Raw genomic sequence first — 19,393 nt, 5'->3', positions numbered from 1 at the left:
CATCAAAATGCAAGTAATAAATATCAACTAATTCTTTCTTAGGTTTTGCAACCCTAAGAAACCAAAAAATCTCACCTTCTAGCCACCTCTATAGCTCAACAAAGGCACCCATGAGAGGCATTGTTGGTGTGTTAAGATGAGGGTATGTTTGGTGTGCTCTCCCAAACACAACAATAAATGAATCTCTTGAGTGTGTGAGTGCAAGTGTGAATGCAAATATGAATGAGAATGCACTAAAATCATAAACTATGTGGAATGAAGAACACTTCAAGAAATGGCTATGGATAAAGCCACTCTTGAAAGCATTCAAGAGTGAAGATGATATGCAATAAAGGAAACTAGCTAAGAATGTAAGTTATAGAATGGAAATGCAAATGCATGAAGAAAACTAAATGAACAATGTAAGATGCAAACTAAATCAGCTACCAAATGATTAGCATGAACCTACAAAATCACTATGAGAACTCTACCAATGCAAGCTCAAACTATGAATGTAAACTCAAATCTCAAACCAACATGATAACAATGCAATAAAAATGAGATGCAAATGCTTGAGACAAGACCTCTATTTATAGGCTTGAGGGAGGGGCTTGGTGAGGTGGCATCCAAGTAAGTGCCACATAAGGTGACATGGAAGCCACGCAACTGGTTAAGAATTCAAAGTTTTCTCACACATGTGTGAGCAAACTTGACAAGAAGAGTGGAAGACAAGAGTGTGTAGGCATGCCATCTCACAAATGTGTGAGCACACTCTTAGGCTAACGAGGGGGATTAGGGAGATGATTAGGAATGATTACGTGAGATTAGAGAAGAAGTAGGCTTAAGAGGATTAAAATGATGGTTATAGGCTAGGCTCTAGGTTAGGCTTAAGATTAAATTAAATTAGATTTAATTTAATCATGGGTTTAGATGAATTAATGGGATGTGAGGGTTTAAATAAATAAAATTTATTTTAAAAGGGGGAGACATGGAGGATCATGTGTTAAATTAATTTAACACATTAAGGCTAAAAGTATTTAAATTAGATTTAAATACTTAAGAGAATGAACTCATTTAATTAATTAATTTAATTAAATAAGTAGAAGAATGTGAGCAATATAATTAATTAATTAATAATTAATTACAATGTCACAAGAAATATTAAAATTAATTAATATAGTGTTTAGGGACGATTTTAAGTGTCTATAGATTGATATCCACAAAGTTAGATCATCATGACTTAGTAATTATTTTGTTACCAAAATAATTTCTTAAATCATACAACTCAGTTCTCTATTATTCTTTGTTCTACTCTGTCAAATATTTGCACTAGTATTTCAATCATAACTCATGTTGTATAGTATGTACACACTTGTGCAATGACACATGTCATTGTGACACTGTCATAGAGCTTTCCTAAACTATGCATAAGCTAACTCTTAATGAGTCATCTGTACGCATTAAATCTGTCTCTTTGTTGCTACAAACTATATAACACTTAGATAATTTTCTAACTCTTAATGCATAAATGAAATGTTGAATACATGTTGCCATAAATGACAACTCTGAAGACATCTACCTTACCATATTGCCAACATTTCTTATTCCATCATTTGATAAAAAAAGATGAGGAAGAAGAAGAAAGAGGTGGAGAAGTTAAGGAAGAAGAGGATGATGCAAGAAAAGTTACAAAACTTTTAGAGGAAATTAGGCAATGAGTAGAAGGGTGTGAACAACAAGATGTTGTCACAATCAAGAATATTCTTGATTCATCCCCATAGGATCAAAATGTATTGACCAAGGTAGACCTGAAAGATGTTGAATCATATATATATCTACCATGCACCAATCCAATGGTAATAAAAAATCAAGGATTATCCAAGGATTGAAAGTGTCAAAACTGATAGTTTTCATGTTATATCAATTACTATAGATAAAAGTGTCAAGAAACAAGGCAATGATATGTGCTTCCATAATTTACTTGTATCCCAATGCACCATGTATTTGGGAAATTTTAAGAAGAAAAAGAAAAAAGAAATGATAGAAGAAAGTGAGAAACCCAAAGAACAAGAGGCTACACTATTGGAAACTTACAATTAGAACAATTATTGTTTTGTCATTGATGTCAAATCTATGGATGGGACATATTGCTACCTAATTGAAATGTCATATCTATTTGATTAATGAAGAGGATTTGAGAGTTACTCATATAACTATAGCACCTAGAGGAAAGGTTGAAGTTATGAAAAGGAAGTAACAATGGACATTTGATTAGATAGACTTTGATACAACAAAGTAATTGTTTACATCAAAAAATCTAAGCTAGACCAAGAAAAAGAGTAAAATACTAAGGATTTTTAAATAATGCTAGTGTCAACCAAGCAATGGTTAGTGCCAAGAAAATCTAGTGTTTATTGAGCATTAGCATTGATTGAGAAAGTTATTTGATGCCAAGCTAGAAAGCATTACAATGACTGAATATTTTAGTATTGATTGAGTGTCAAAATTCAATGATTGTCTAGTGATAATAAAATATCAAATTCAAAGAAATCATAAGATCGAGCCGACTCAGTTGATTTCTTGGGAGATGTAAAACATTTTGAAGATTATATTGATGAGTTGGATCATTAAATTCAAGATGATCATCAGGTAAAGACCTAATAGAAGGATTCTAGAGAAGTTTCTAAAGGATGATGAAGAAGTTGTATGGATACATTGAATCGAGTTGAATCTGATCATAAACCCTAAGTTATACAGTGGATGTAGAAAATAGTAAAGCATAAATTTCCTACTTAAGGTAATACATAGCCAAAAATTTTGTGACCAGTCTAGCCCTAGCCAGTGTGTGTGTGAGTTTGTATGTGAAGGAAGTCACATAGAGCAAGGTTTATCAGAAACACATGTGAGTAGATGCAAAGCTAAAAGGGAAAGCTTACAAATGTGATGTTGTTGTTGATATGTGAATTTGAGAAGAATGCTTGAGTGTTGATGAGAAGAGTGGACTAATTGCTTGAAGTGAGTTGTAATCACACAGATCAAAACCTACTATTTTCTTTCCTATCATTATAAATAGTTGTATTGAAATCCTTTTAACAGAGGTTAACTTAATAGTTATTTGAAGACATAATAGTCTATGCAAACCCTCTAACTAGGTGACATTCTAAATGGAATGATCAAATTCCTCTTACAAGGCCACTCCTAATAGGGTGATTAGATCCTCTAACCATGACACATTTAACAATGTGTATTGTAACCTTTCATAGGGTTGGCTTTTAATAGAGCTCACTTTGAAAGAGTGAAAAGGAGTGACATGTTTCTAGTAGTTCTTTCCAAATTGGGTTTCCACGTAAAACTTACTATAAAAATATAATTAATGTCTTGTGAATTTTTTACACGTGATGATGTTTTCATTCGATAATGCAAGTTAAGTTTATGATAGTTTTACAGTAGAGACTGAATAATAGTAGGATCAAGAAAACAATGATGTGTTTAATGTTTAATTGTTCAAGTGGTACATATAGACCTTGAGTAACTAATTCACCCCCCCACCCCTCTCAAATATTCTAAAAATTTCTAACAAAAAGCTCTTATACAATTAGCTAGTGCAAAGTTAGCTAAGATACTAACTATTACACCTAAACAATAGGTTATGTCTGTAGACACCTAAATTTGATTACACTATTTTAGTAATCCTATTTAGTTATCTAAAAAGGAATTATTAATTAAATTTCTATTTAATTAATCCTTTGTCATCCCCTAGTTGATTAATTTAATTAATCATCTATAGTCCTAATTGATAAATCAAATAATCTATTATTTATCAATAAAATCCTATTCTTCTATCTAATTCCAAAAATCCCCATTTATTAAATAAATCTATTTGATAAATGAAATCCTCAAATTCAAAAACCCCTAACCTATCTCTAATCCTCCATTTAGCCTAATCCACCCCATCCACCCATACTAACCAAGCTTAGCCACTAACTCACCCACCCTCATTAATGCCATCCACTTGCACATCTCTAACATCCCTAATCTAATCCTAAACCCAAGCCTAATCCACCCCCTAATTTTGTCACATTCCTTAAACAAGTTTAATACTTTCCTAATCCAAACCAAAGTCTCCCCTCAAGAAACCCAACCACTAAGTCATGAGTGCTCTTACAAAACATAAAAGACTCTTACAAGCCCACTCATGACTCTTACACCCATCTTCCACACTCTTCCCTCTTCCACACTCATTCCTCTTACATCCCTCTTACATACTCAACCCCACTCATCATGCCTTTAACCAACCCTTTACCCTACCCTCTCACACTCATCCTCCTTGTGACAAGTGTCACCTTCCCATTGGTGCTAAACAAGCACAATCCATGTGCTTTCCTTTAAGTGCATCCTAGCCCTCCTTAAGCCTTCATCCATCCTTGCATCTAAGCCCTCCATCCCTCTACCCCTTAGCCTATAAATTGAATCCCATCCCAAGCCATTTCATCAACAATCTTTGAGCTAAAGTTACCATGCTATTTTGAGAACCAAAGCCATCAATCTTACCCTTATAATGCCAAATTGAGAGCTCACAAAGCTACCAATTTGCCATTACCCATCTCCATTGAAGCAGCTTTTTGAGCATCTTGAGCATACATCCACAGCAAAAGGACACATCTACAAAATCAAGAAAGCATGGAGTCTTTTCTCTTGTGAGGTTTGCACTTCTTGTTTGCTTTCTTTGTCTAAGCATATATGTGAATTTAGTTTTTGGTTTGTGAATGTTTACTTTATTTGTTAATGTTCTTTGCATACTAAATCTTGTTCTAAAATTTCTACTTAATGGAGCATAAACATGTATCTAGATTGATTAAAAAGAGTAAACAATTGTAGATATCACTACCTAGTGATACAACCCCTCGATCTCAGATAGTGGCACAACCAAATGAGATGACAAAAGAGTCAATAATTCTAGACTAGGTAATCACTTTACCCATGTATGAATTAAATGATTTGGCACTAGAACAAATGTAAGAGTTATAAATCTTGTTGATTTGTAAGGCAAAGCAAGGAAAACTAAGAAGATAGCACAAAAAGAAACAAGTATTGTATAACATTAAAGACATTTTTGTTGTTGCATTTGGAATCAGTAACGTTAATAATCAACAACCAATTTTAGATTAGTACTTTAAAGTGTGATTTATCATATGCTAATTTCCATCCCCCATGATTACACAAGAGGTGACTAAATGTTTAGACTCGTAGAAGATATGGACCATGTATTTTGATAGGGAAAGTTCTAGGGAAGGTTCAAGGGCTAGGATAGTATTTATATCCCCAGAGAAAAACATTTTTAGATACTTATTTACCTTGAACTTCACATGTACCCATAATGTTGTAGAATATGAAGCATTGTTGCTAAAGTTGCAACTAGTTATGGAATAAAGAAGTTGCATGTCATTGGGGATTCTGAATTAGTTATGTCTCAAATTAAAGAAATATATGCCTCTAGGAATAAAAGACTCAAACAATATAGGAATGTTGCCTAGGATTAGATAGAATCATTTGATTCCTTTGGTATTTCTTGGATGGATAGGAGTAATAATAAAATGGTTGATTTGATAGCTAATGTGGAAACCAAGCTGAATGACATTTCATTTGCTGGTGTATCTATAATTGAAGTGTAGAATCAGCCTTCTATTCCTAACAATGTAGAAAATTGGCAAGTTTTTGAAGATGATAAAAACATTTTAAATTTTCTACTTAATGGCAATAAATATCATTGTCAGGAATTGGATTGTAGTACTTTTTTGGAAATAATAGATGAAAAGAAAACCATCTTTGGTCAAGAAATCATACAACTAAAAACCAACAAGGTTCCTAAGGGTTTAGTAGTGCTTGAGAGTGCCTTTGATAATTAGGATAGAGTGCATGCAGATATCAAAGATAACAAGCCCCAAGAAATTGAGGAAATTAATTTTGGCACTACTGAATCTCAAAAAAAGGTGTATATTGGTAAGACCTTATCTTCCACAATTAGGAAATCTTTGATAGATTTTTTGAGAAAATTTAGACATATTTTTGCATGGTCATATGATGACCTTAAAGCTTATAGGCAAGATTTGTTCTAGCATGTAATACCTCTCAAGGAAAATGTTAAACCTTTTAGAGACTAGTAGAGACTTGTGAATCCCACTTTAGCCCCTAAGATGCAAGAGGAACTTATGAAGCTTAGGGATGGGGGTATAATAAAACTAATTAGGCATTATTCATGGGTGTCTAACTTGGTATCAGTTAGAAAAAAAAAATGGTGATATAAAATGTACTTTTGGAGTAATAGAGGGAAAGCTACTTGGTCACATAGTATCAAAGGAAGAGGTTAAGATTGACCCTAAAAGAGTAGTAGCAATTGACAAAGTACCAAGGCCCAAAAATGTCTAAGGTATATAGTCTTTCTTTGGGCAAGTAAATTTTTCAAGGAGATTTATAACCAATTTTGCTAAAATTAGTAGACCAATCTAAAAAATGCTCAAGAAGGGAGCAACCATAAATTGGGAAGGAGAACCTATTGTCGCTTTCCAAGAAATAAATAATGCAATTAGAAATGCACCAATTCTTAGGACACTTGATTATGGAAAGCTTATGCATATTTTTTCTTTTACATCCTTTCATACTATAGTTGTAGTCCTATTACCAAAAAAATGAGGATGGGCATGAACAACCTATTGCATTCTTTAGCAAATCTCTTCAGCAAATAGAACTTAAGTATGAAATAAATGAGAAACAAGCATATGCACTTGTTAAAGCTATCAAAGCCTTTAGGTGTTACCTAGTAAGTACAAATTCCATTGCCTTTGTACCTAGTATAGCAATCAATGACATTTTCTCTCAACATGAGGTGTCTGGCAGAAGTTGTAGATGGATCAATAGAATACAAGAGTTTAACATTTATATTTAGATTACCAAGTTGGTAAGAGGTTAGGGGTTAGCAAAGCTTATGGCTTAGAAAAATTTAGAGGCTAATCAAATAAATGTTGTAGATGAAGACCTTGTTTCTAATACATGTGATATGGATTAGTGTGACTGGTACAAACATGTGATCTACTATATATGACATATGCAAGCTCCACCCCATCTAACTAATAATAAAAATAGAACTATAAAGTTGAACTAAGTCAGATACATTATAGTTAAAGGAAGTTTTTTGTAGAGAAATATTGAAGGCATATTTTTGAAGTGCATAAGTCAAGAAGAATTAGAAAAAGTATTGAATGACATGCATTCGGGGGTATGTGGTAGGCACTATATGGAAAAGACTACTACTCACAAGATCATGAGGGAAGGCTTTTGGTGGCCTAGCCTATTTTAGGATGCCCAGATCCTGGTAAGAAATTGTGATCCTTGCCAAAGATTTTCTAGAAAATTAAATTTCTCTAGGAACACACCTTTGAAATCAATTGAAGTTCAAGCACCCTTCTAGCAATAGGCAATGGATTTCATAGGAGAAATATCACCCAAGTGCAGTAGTGGCTCATGGATATTATTTACTACTGATTATTGTAACAAATAGGTAGAAGCCATCCCTACCAATAAAATGGTAAATAAATTCCTATTGAATAATATCATTACAAGGTTTGGATGTCCTAAGAGAATAGTAACTGATAGTGCTATGTGCTTTAGGTCAAATGAATTTATCAATTTTTGTGACAAATATAGTATTACTATATCAACTTCTTCACCTTATCATCCATAAGGGAATGGACAAGATGAATCTACAAACAAGAGCTTATTGAAGATTATAAAGAGGACTCTGGATGGTAATAAGAGGGCATGGTACTCTAAGTTGCAGTTGGCAATTTGGGCTGATAAAGTGATAATCAAGAAGGCAATAGGTGTATCACCTTTTGATCTTGTATATGAAATTTAGGCTAGAATGCCTTCGAACAACCTAACAAGTTTGTATAACTACATCTAGGTATATGATGAACACATCATTGATAATATGTAGGAAAGAATGGATGAGTTAGTTGGATTAACTAAAACAAGAAAGGAGGCTCTGGAAGAAATGTGAAATTATAGTTGCAGATAAAACATCTACATCATAAGAAGGAAGTGGCAAGAAATTTTCAACCAAATGATCTTGTCCTAATGTGGAATGCAAGGCTAGAAGATAAAGGTAAACATGGAAATTTTGATCCTGTATGGGTTGGCCCTTATCTGGTTGACTCTAGATGGGCTCAAGATTCATACTTTATTAAGGAATTATCAGGGAGCTTTCTTGAATTATCAGTTCATGGAAAATTCTTAAAGAGATATTTCTATTGAAGGTTTTTTATTTTCCATGAACAAGAGTTAGGTTTGTATATCCTTGTACATTTTTGCAATTGCATATGCATATGTAAATAGTCCTTGTATATATGTATATGTTTTTGTACAATTTTAGGAAAGTTGTCCTAGGTTCTCATGTGTGTGGTCTACTAAACCCAAAGAATCTAAATTCTTGCATGGATACAAGTATGCATTATCCCAAGACAGAGCCATTGATAGCCATCATTTTCACTATACTAAAATTTTGATCTAAAATTGTGAAAATGATTTGAAATTGTTTTGCATTGCTAAGATTTTGTTTTTTAATTTATTTTCAATTTTCAAAAGAACCCTAACCAAATTTTCTACCTCAGTTCAAATAGTGAAAATCTTTCCCTAAGGGATTATTTTGGTATCCTAAGGTTGTGCTCTTACCTTGCCATTAATTTTTTTTGATCTAAATAGCAACCATTTTTTATCCGAAGTATTTTTAGACAGAGGATTGTATACCTTTCCAACTCTAGAGCTTTGATCTTATGATCATGGCTTTGGCATCTAGTCGCAAGTTCACATTTTCTTACTCCCGGTGTTATGACACAAGGTTGAGCGGAGGATTGTAGCGTTATGTTTTAAGTTCCCCGATCTTAAGATGTGTCTTGGTCATGGTATTGTTAGTGAAAAAGAAAGGGTTCCTAATCTTAATATTTTCCCTTTGTATTGTGACATCATAAGTTTCTGATAGAAGGTTTTAAGTCATGGTGTGTGATGTTACAATAAATAGGTAGTCAGGGTATCGTAGAGGTAGAAGAGATGGATTACGACCATGAAATAAGTGGCTTATCTGAGGATCATAGAAGTATGAAGATATAACAAAGAAGATAGAAGGCATTGATCCTAAGATGAAGAGATGATCATGGTGTTGGGACTCAAAATTGAAGCTTTGATTTTGAGTACCATCCTAAAAATCAAGCCCTATAAGGGTTTTTTAATGCATGTGTACTCGATCATCCATTTGAGGCCTAAGAGATGTTTAATGTTTCTAGTACCCTGTATTTAGAATGACCACTCTTCCCATGAATATTAATTTTCATTCTAAGTAATTTTATGAAGTTCCCTTTTGAGTAATGTCCAAATCTAATTTTTTTCCCAAGTGTCAAATAGCAATAAGAGGCCTAGTTTGCATTTGATTATCTCGCACCTAGTAATGTTTCATGACTCACCACTTTTAGAGTATTTAATATCTATATCAAAGAACCTATGTTTCACATTTTGAACCAATCCAATATGTTTTGACTAGTTTTTTAATCCCTCAAAGTTGATCTTTTATTGTTGACATGCTAATGTTAATTGTTCAGAATGCTAGGAGGCCCTATTTGATTTCTTATAACTTTGACCCAGTTAACCAAAATGAGAAAATTCATTTTGAAATGTATTTTAAAGGTCAAATACTTGCTATGTTTCAATTTTGAGCTTATGATGAATCTGTTTGATCAGTTTTGAAATGTAATTTGTAAAGTTTTACTAGTGTCATAAAGTGCAGATTGGTCAGAACCCCTATTCAGGATGTCATAACTCTAAATCTGTGATAGGTGAGAATGAATGGATTGTACCATTGTATTCTACTCTAAAAATTCTTTTAAGTGTGTCAATTTTGAAGTCTTCATGAATCTGTCTACACACTTTCCTAGGTCTTAACTATACCTTGAAGATTTGAAATATAAGGAGAACTTATGGCTTTCTCTTGTCAAGACATGCATATTATTCATTTTTCAAATCAAATAAAGGAGAAATTTTGCATAGATGTATATTCAAAGAAGCAAAAATGGATTGCTTGTAGTTCTAGATGTCATTTGGCTATAAGGGGCATACATTAAATAATAAGTATGGATTCTTGGCAATCACAATGAACTCCTTAGTGATATATGGTTTTGAGTTATACAAAGCCCTAAGTTACTCTTTCTAAAAAATGACCTAATGTTGAGAAAGCATACATATACCATTTCTTTTTTGAGTGCCAAAAGGAAAGACCAAGCATGAAGCAGCTTCCCCACTAACATCTCATCTACCATACCTTATAGTGTCAGATCCATTGTATTCATTGGTTGAGTGCCTTATACAAAATGACATGCAAAGGAAGCATCATAGGAAAATCCAAATTCACCCTCGACATAAGCTTGATACCAAGTTTAACTAGCCTCAAATTATATATGGGTACCAGTTGATGTTAAAAGTTGAAGAACCTACTTTTTTTAGAGTCACTATCTTGCCTAGCATACCTCTTTGTCTTGGATCGAGTTTGAGCATAACTAGAACCATTTTGAGATCAAGTTCAAGTAGTAGTAGTCGACCAAGTAGAAGAAAGAGTGGAGAAAGCAAGATTAGAGGCATCATGGGTAGAATCAAAGATAAGATCTAGACTTTTCTAATCAAGATCTAGCATTTTCCTTTCCAGATCAAGATCCATATTTGGCCAATATAGATTGAATGAAAGAGTAATCTTTCAAGGAGTTCCCACATGATAACTAGGTTTTCCAAATGTACAAATAGAATTTATTGATTTCAATCTCTAATGGCAGCAATCAAGGTAAGAGAAAATCAATGATGTTGTAGGGGTTTGTGCATCCATGTCTTCACCACATAGGAAGCTTTTGTGTGACATCCCAAAACCATAGTCTAACCCTGTCAATGTTCATTTGCAAAATCTTTGTAGGAATCTTTACAACCATTCTTAAAAGGAAGTGAAACACAAGTCCTCAAGACATCTACTATATAGAGAATTATTGCTGGAGTAGCCAAGAAGAGTTTGTAATTTTTAAATACAAGTCTTCTAGATCATTGGTTTTAAGAAAATATCCCTACAATAAAGATATTTTAGAAGAACCTAAAGCATTATTTATTGAAGAGAGTTAGCAAGTCTACTGGTCTTCTACTATGTGAAGATGTAAGAAGCCTTCATTCATGCAAGGAAAGGGGGAAAAACAAAGAATGTTAAAGTTACACAGAGCGGTTGAAGGAAATTCTTCCTAACTGGAAAGGGGTATGAGGAAAATCATCTTACACTTGCAAATTACTCTCCCTATCAGTCAAGCAAGGATGTCACTAGGTGATTTTTCCATGCATTTTATCCTACACACAAGGATGAAGATGTATTTGAAAGGGATGAAGGAGTCAAGGTTGCTTTAAATACTAAGTTCTTCCTTACAAATTAAATGCAAAACCTCCACAAGGCCTCTATAAAGCCGTAGCCTTGTAATAGAGTAGCTTCACATCATTCTTATCAGAAGGTTAAAATAAGTTAGAGCCACCATTTTTGGTAAATGCAAAGGAAATGTAGAGGATATTTGGTAGTTTGAGGATGGTATAGGTGAAATTGACATTCTTACAACCTCTTGCAAACTGCATAGAGTAAGCTAGAAGAGTAAGTTTTCTGTGTTTCTAGGCCATGATATGAGAGTTTATGAAGGCACATGTAAATTGCTTAATCTCACATTTGTTGTATCTAGGTTCTATTAAATGTTTAAATATACCAATGCACCATAGTATAGTGTCTCAAAGGCTCATGCCTTTTGAGACACAAGGATTCTCATGTGGGACCCAACAAGGCTAGACAGAAAGCTACTATAGTTTTGGACAGTTTCACCTGTAACTATGTGATGATGTAGCACCTAGTAACCAACTAAAACATAGGAAGTGGCAAACCAAGGATGGACTAAAATTCAACATGTGACAGAGGCTTCCAAATTTGGTACACTTCTCAAGGTTTTGATATGGTATATAGTGCCATGTGTTGATACATAACTATGTTGTGATGATGTGGCACCTTGCTAACGTGTCATGCGACATAATAACCAATGATATGGCAGGCTAACATAGCATAGTGAAAAGGTGATGATATGGTGATGCCAATCAAATGTTGATGTGGATCAAGATGCCACATGTTGTGATGTTACTATTTCACAATGATGTGGCACAATGCTAATTGGGATATCGACATGATGACTAATGATGTGGCAGCCATGTGGAAAGATAGAGGACCAATGAGTTATTGACATGTGGCATGTTATGAATAAACCATAGATAGAAATAACAATTACATGCAAATATAAACAATATCAAAAAATAATAGATCACACAAAAAAGAAATCAAGATACCAAGATTTAACATGTTTCACCCAATCCCTGGGCTACATCCACCAAACAACAAGTCTAATATTTTTACGATCCAGTGGTTACAACCTGATTACAATCCATAAACCCTTACAGCTCAATACCACCACAAGAACCAATTTTTGCATCACCTTATGAAACAATTCCTAACCCTAAGCCCTTTTGTACAAGTATTAAACCACTTTAGGGTCATAATTAATAATTACATGTCAGCCCAAAATCATGATAAAATAGGGCCCAAAAAAATTTTTGGGGTGATGCCCTGAGCATTAAAGAATTTATGAAGTATGTACAATACTTCCCTAATCAGTCACCACAAACTAAAAATCTTCCACATGGGGACTGATAAGGCTCCACATTAAACAAAAATCTCCCACTTAGAGACTGATCCTATAGCTATGTCACTACTCCATGAGCCTCCCACTAGATCAAACCACCCTCGACTCTGTTGTTCTTGTATTCATGTTCAGTCTAGAAGACCAATTGAAGATGAAGAGGAGTTCAGCTTCTCCCTTGTTACTACCTTCATAAACATATATGTTGGATTGTCATTTGTATGTATCTTTTCCAACTTTAACTATCCATCATCCAAAATATATTGAATGAAATGGTACTACAACTGTATGTGTTTTGACTTTGAATGCAGAGCTGAATTCTTTACAATATGAATGGCACTCTAACTATCTGTAAACAAATAATTATCCTTTTGAGGGTGTCCCAATTCTTCCAAGAAGAGCTGAACCCATATCATCTCCTTGGCTACCTTTGTAGCAGCAATATACTCTTCCTTTGTAGTGGATAAAGAATTAAACTTTTGTAACCTAGAAACCGAGCTCACGGATGCCTCACCAATAGTAAAGACATATCTTATAGTACTCCATGTAGTATCAATATCCCTTGCCAAATTTGAGTCCACATAGCTTTATAAATTAGTAGTAGATCTCCCAAAAGTGTAAAAACTTACTAGATGTTCCTCTTAAATATCTGAGAATTCATTTTACTGCATTTAAATGCTCAATTCCTGGATGACTCATATACCTGCTAATGACTCCCACTGCATGTGCAATATCTAACCTAGTACATACCATAGCATACATCAAGCTTCCTAAAACTAAGCATAGGGTACCTTTCACATATTATCCTCCTCTTCTTGTGTCTTAGGACACATCTCCTTAGTCAACTTCAAATGACTAGGTAAAGGTGTGTTGACAGCTTTAGCATTCTCCATAGAAAAATGTTGCAACACCTTCTCAACATAATTAGCCTAAGATAGCATCAATTTTCTATTCTTCCTATCTCTTCAAATCTTCATACCAAGGATTTTTTTTGTTTCCCCCAAATCCTTCATAGAAAATGCATGTGCTAATTGGCATTTGAGCTCCTTAAAATGATCCATGTTAGACCCATCTACAAGCATATCATCAACATATAAACATAAAATAATATAGCTATCATCATCTAACCTCTTAAAATAAACACAATGATCTAAATGAAACCTACTATAGCCATGTTCATGCATCAACCTATCAAATTTTAGATACTATTACTGATGTGTTTTCTTGAAGCCATATAAACTTTTCTTCAATTTGCACACTAAGTTCTCCTTACCTTTGACCTCAAATCCCTATGGCTAAGCCATATATATCTCTTCATCCAAATGACCATGAAGGAAGGCTATTTTAACATCAAGATGCTCCAAATGTAAATCTTTAGTAGCCACAATACTTAAAATGGGATGGATAGAAATCATTTTAACAACAGGAGAAAATAACTCATCAAAATTGATTCCTTTTTTTTGTGCAAATCATTTTACAACTAACCTATCTTTAAATCTTTTCTTACCTCCTTCCTCTTCTTTTAACCTATAAAACCACTTATTCTATCAAGCCCTTTTATCTACAAGAAACTTAAATAAATCTCATGTCTTATTCTTTAGCAAAGAGTCCATTTTGTCTTTCATTTTAGACTCCCACTAAATCTTAGTATCCACCTGCATAACTTCATCATAACATTTAGGTTCACTAGCTTCTATTAATAAAATAGAATACAAAGAGGGAGAAAATCCTTCTAGAGGTCTAATTTGCCTTGTTGACTATCTAACATTCACTGGTGTGTGTGGTATTTCTTATTGCAGTTGTTGCACATCATGAGGAATGGTTGGAACATCATCTTTTGGAGTATCATCTAACACTACATAATCATCTTCTTTCTTCTTATGTTGCTATAACATATCTTTGTACAACACTTTCTCATTGAATATGTCATCCATACTTCTTACAATTTTATGATTTTGAAAATCCAAAAGCCTATTACCAAATTCATTAATGTCATATCCAAAAAATACATATTTCTTGGACTTAGCTTCCAACTTGGTACTATTTTTAGAATCTATGTGAACAAATGCTTCACAGCCAAAGGTTTTGAGAAAAGAATAACTCACCTTCTTACCAATCCATGCCTCCTCTAGAATACCACAACCCAAAGGAGTAAAGGGATCTCTATTAATCAAATATATAGTAGTATTGACAGCCTCTACCCACATGTGTAAGGGAAACCCAACATGCAACCTCATGCCCCTTGCACGCTGCATTATAGTCTTGTTCATGCATTCAACCACTCCATTTTCCTATGTAGTCCTTGGAATAGTTTTCTATCTATGAATACCATTACTGAAGCAACAATCTTAAAATTCATGATTATTGTTGAAAATATTCAAGATTTGATAAGTTACTGAGAGGGGAGGGATGAATCAGTAACTTCAAAAATTTTCTTTAAATTCACCAAATCCATCTATACTACTGCATACATTAGTACTGAAAGATAAAACATTCATCACACAAAAGAACATAATGTTTTGGTGACCCAGAAACCTTCCAAATAGAAAGTAAAATTAGGGTGGGGATGGTACCCAAAAAACTTCACTATTGCAGCACAAAGTTGGTCTATTAAGGCTTACATTGACCACTTCTGGTGATCTACCCTATTAGGAGCACAAAGGACTATTAGGTCCACCTTGTTAGAGGATTTACAAACATACAATGAAGTATGCACTTGGTTAAGAGATTTACACAAAGACTATTAAGTCTACCTTGTTAAAGGATTTAGAAATTGATTCACCTATTAGGATGAAGTAGTGGATCTACTTACAGTTGATTTCTAATAAGATCCTTTATGCACTGATCACCTTACGTGATAGATATGACTTTTCCACTGTTGTATTGACTTTGTTGCATTCCTTAAACTATTGCTAATAATCTGTTACATGCACTTCTCAAAAAAAATACTTTAGTACTTCAATAAATGATATCTTGCAATGCATCTTACATATATACCTTTCCAATTTACAAAATTACAAGGTCAGCCAAAATACAATTGAACAACACATTACAAAGTTGGCCCAATAGTAAATAACTTAGGTTCACTGAACTGACTCGGTGATCTTTTGATACTCAGCATCCACTGCATTATACAGCATCGTCATGCACTTGGTAGAAGTGAAGGCTCAGTCCATACTGATCACTTGATGTAGTTCTAAACTTAGTGACCACTAGTGACTCGATAGATGTAGTGTCACTTAGTAGATACTGCACACTAAGTTTACCTTGCTTCACTCGGTAAATGCTACTTCTTCCAATGCTTGGTTTACACTGAATTTCCATGACACAAACTTACTACTCTGTAGACACTGTGAAGCTCGATACACACTACTAGTCTTCACATTGCCTGTATTCACTCAATAGCCACTGTGCTACTCGATGTAAACTGTTGAACACTTTGAAACTTGGTTAACACTGGAATGCTTGGTGAGTGTAGGAAACTAAGTGTTGAGCTCAATAGCTACATTGATATAGATAAGTGTTGTCACTAATGGCAATAATAACTTAATGCCAACAATCTCCCCCTTTGGTATTAGTGACAAAACACTTATAAGCCCAAACATATGTACATAATCTAACTCACTGAATTTGGTTTTTCAAAATTGATCTTTGTAAAGCTTCTGCATATACATTCCTACATATATCTCCTTGATGACACATAATGTATATAGAAAGATACTTATGTACATAGATATACACATGTACATGTTGACTCTATTGAGTGTTATCTCCCCCTTTCACTTATACTAATATCTCTTCTTATATATAGTGTGTTCCCCTTTTTGCTTATATTATATCTCTCCCCCTTTTTGACAATAATGCCAAAGGGCTACATATACTATTTATATAGTTACACCAAAATGAGATAGAAGTTTTTGATGTACCTTGAGAATTAGGGTGAATGAATTATCCCAATTCTCATGCAAAATTTGGTAGGTGGAGAGGGCAATCTGAACTTTTGCTGATAATTTGATCATGTGATCAACCACTAAGAACTTCTGATCTTGGACCAATGTTTTGCAATAAGCAATATATTTATGCATTGTATCCATTATTGGCAAGACCATGTTTTGAATATCAATCAAGTTTTCTCTTATTCTTGCTTCTTCTCTTAGAAGTTCTTCTTGCACATCTGCCAAATATTTCACCTTAGTGTGATGAGAGAAGCTAGAAGAGGGGTCAGTCTGCAACTTTGATACACTTGATTACATCTCAACATCAATCTTATCTATTTTCTCCTTTATTTCTTTAGTAAAAATGGAGACATCACAAAGTTTGGAAAAAAGTGATGTTGCACTATTAAAAGAATTTTTAAAATTACCCAAAAATGCAAACAACTCAACTTGTTTGATTGCAATCTACTGAGCAATATGCTCTAGTACCTTGTCATCAAACTTCCTTTTAGCCTTTTCAATTAATTTCTCTTGTTTGAAAGAGTCCTCATTATATTTTTGTATAGCCTCTTCTAACTGATTTAAAATGTGTTGAGTGGAATCCACTTCAACACCTATAGCTTTTGTAATTATATTCTTGGCATTCTCAATTATTCTATACTCCTTATCCCTTTCAAACCTTAACTTCTTTTTCCTAGCTTTCTTCTCTATTAGTTGACTTGCTAACCTCATCTCTTCAATAGTAGTAGTGTCAAAGTCAATCTTAGGTATTTCTATCTCTATGTCTAAGTCAATGTCTTTTTAAATTTCCTTTCCAATGATCAAAAGTTTCAATGGTTACCTTTGTTCTACTTTTGTGCTTACTAGTTTGACCTTTGGAATAGACACAATAGTGGAGATAGAAGGGCTAGCAGTGAAAAATGGGATAGGACTTTAAGGATTGAATACCAATAGGAGTACTAATCGAATCAAAAACTAAAACACATCCCAAAAATGCTGCCACACTTGGTAGAATACCCATAGAAATATCTAAACTAACTAGAATCAAAGTGGATGTAGATAATGCTAATGAAAAAAAAAACTGTAGAGCTAACTAGAATCGATGAAGACAAAATTATAGAACTCATTGTTGCACTTACTAATGATGTAGGAGAAAAGGGACCTAACTTGGTAGCTGAAGAAGTAACAGTCAGCTCGGTAGATGAACTGCTTGACACTTCCATTGTAGATACCTGGAGTTGGGAGGTGGCTGGTGAAGATTGAGCAATTGATGTTACTGTTGTGCTCACAATCTCACTAGTAGAAGTTATCTCCACAAATGTGACAGTGTTTGGTGGAGTGTGAGGAAGACATGCAATTGCTTTAGCTACTATTCTAACCAGATCAACTTCATCCTTTTCTTCCTCTTTTACTTCTTCCTCCTTTTCTTCTTCTTCCTTCTCCTCCATTAGAGCATGCAATTCTCCTACTATAACTGTGATTGAAGGAGTATTGTCATCATCATCATCATTGTCACTACTATCATCATCTTTAATTTTAACAGTTTCTTTTGATGGCTTTTTGAGATGATATATATCTCTCCAAACATCTGAGGAATGATTAACCACTAATTCTATATTCTTCATTAATATGAAGCATGTGTTAAGCTTTAGAATCATTCTATCTTCATGCTCTTTTTATTGTCTTTTTCACTACTGCATCAGTCATATTTGGTGTCAACTATCTCAGCTGTTGGTCAAAGATGTCCTTTACAATTTGCACCATGCTCTCCCATCTGAATTTGATTTTAGCAAAAAGATCTGCATGGATTTGAGGTTGCATTTGTGTAGGGGAGTATTTCCAAATACCCATATTTTCCATAACTAAGTCCTCAATCTATTTTTGCTCAGCTAGAGTCTGAGTTTCATATTTGAGAACTTTGAAGTTGCAATTTCCTACTCCAACTCTTAGCTGTTTCATTCTTTCCTCAAATGTAGGTGTAGGGCAGATAAATATTGGTTCACTTTTAGCTTTCCTAGTTCTCCTAGTGAATACTATAGTTGGTTGCTTTTGAGGTTTGGTGATAAACACTTTACCTTTTCTTCCTTGTTGGTTCCTCTTTCTCTGATTCTTTCTCTTCTTCTTCAGATTCCTCCTCTTCATCCTCACCCTTGCCCTCTGTAAGCATTAGAGGACCTTCAATTGTCTTTAATTTAGCAACTCTCTTCTTGCCTCTACTGAGATCATGAGGAATCTTAATACTAAGCTCTATCCTCTTCTTGGTTTCCTCATATGTGTCAAATGCAGGAAGATTAGGATTGGTTGGCTCATTTACTAATGCCTCAATGATGTCTCTAGCTTCATCAATGTTAATTTCATAAGGAAATAGTTTTACCCATGCCACTCTTGGTATGATTGCTTAAATGTACACTTTGTCACAGTCCACCATGAAACATAAATCATCCTTGTAGTCTTCTACAAGCTTGGGTGGGATTCAGAATCTATTGTTCATTTTCTCCTTGAACACCTCAAAATAGTTATCCAACACCCTTTCAAAATTTTCACCCATTTATTCAGTAAATTCATTTATCTGATAAAGAATAGGGGTGTCTTTCCTCCACACAATTGTGCCCTTAGATGGAAAGAATTTTTGAACATAAAAGAATAAGCAAGTAAGCAATGAACTAAACTTGAAGGGATTGTTCT

The sequence above is a fragment of the Cupressus sempervirens genome, chromosome 5 (assembly GCF_028749045.1).
Source record: "Cupressus sempervirens isolate cs-2001-9-10 chromosome 5, ASM2874904v1, whole genome shotgun sequence".
NCBI lineage: Eukaryota > Viridiplantae > Streptophyta > Pinopsida > Cupressales > Cupressaceae > Cupressus > Cupressus sempervirens.
The sequence above is the reverse complement of the archived record's forward strand: the minus strand, read 5'-3'. Positions refer to the sequence as shown.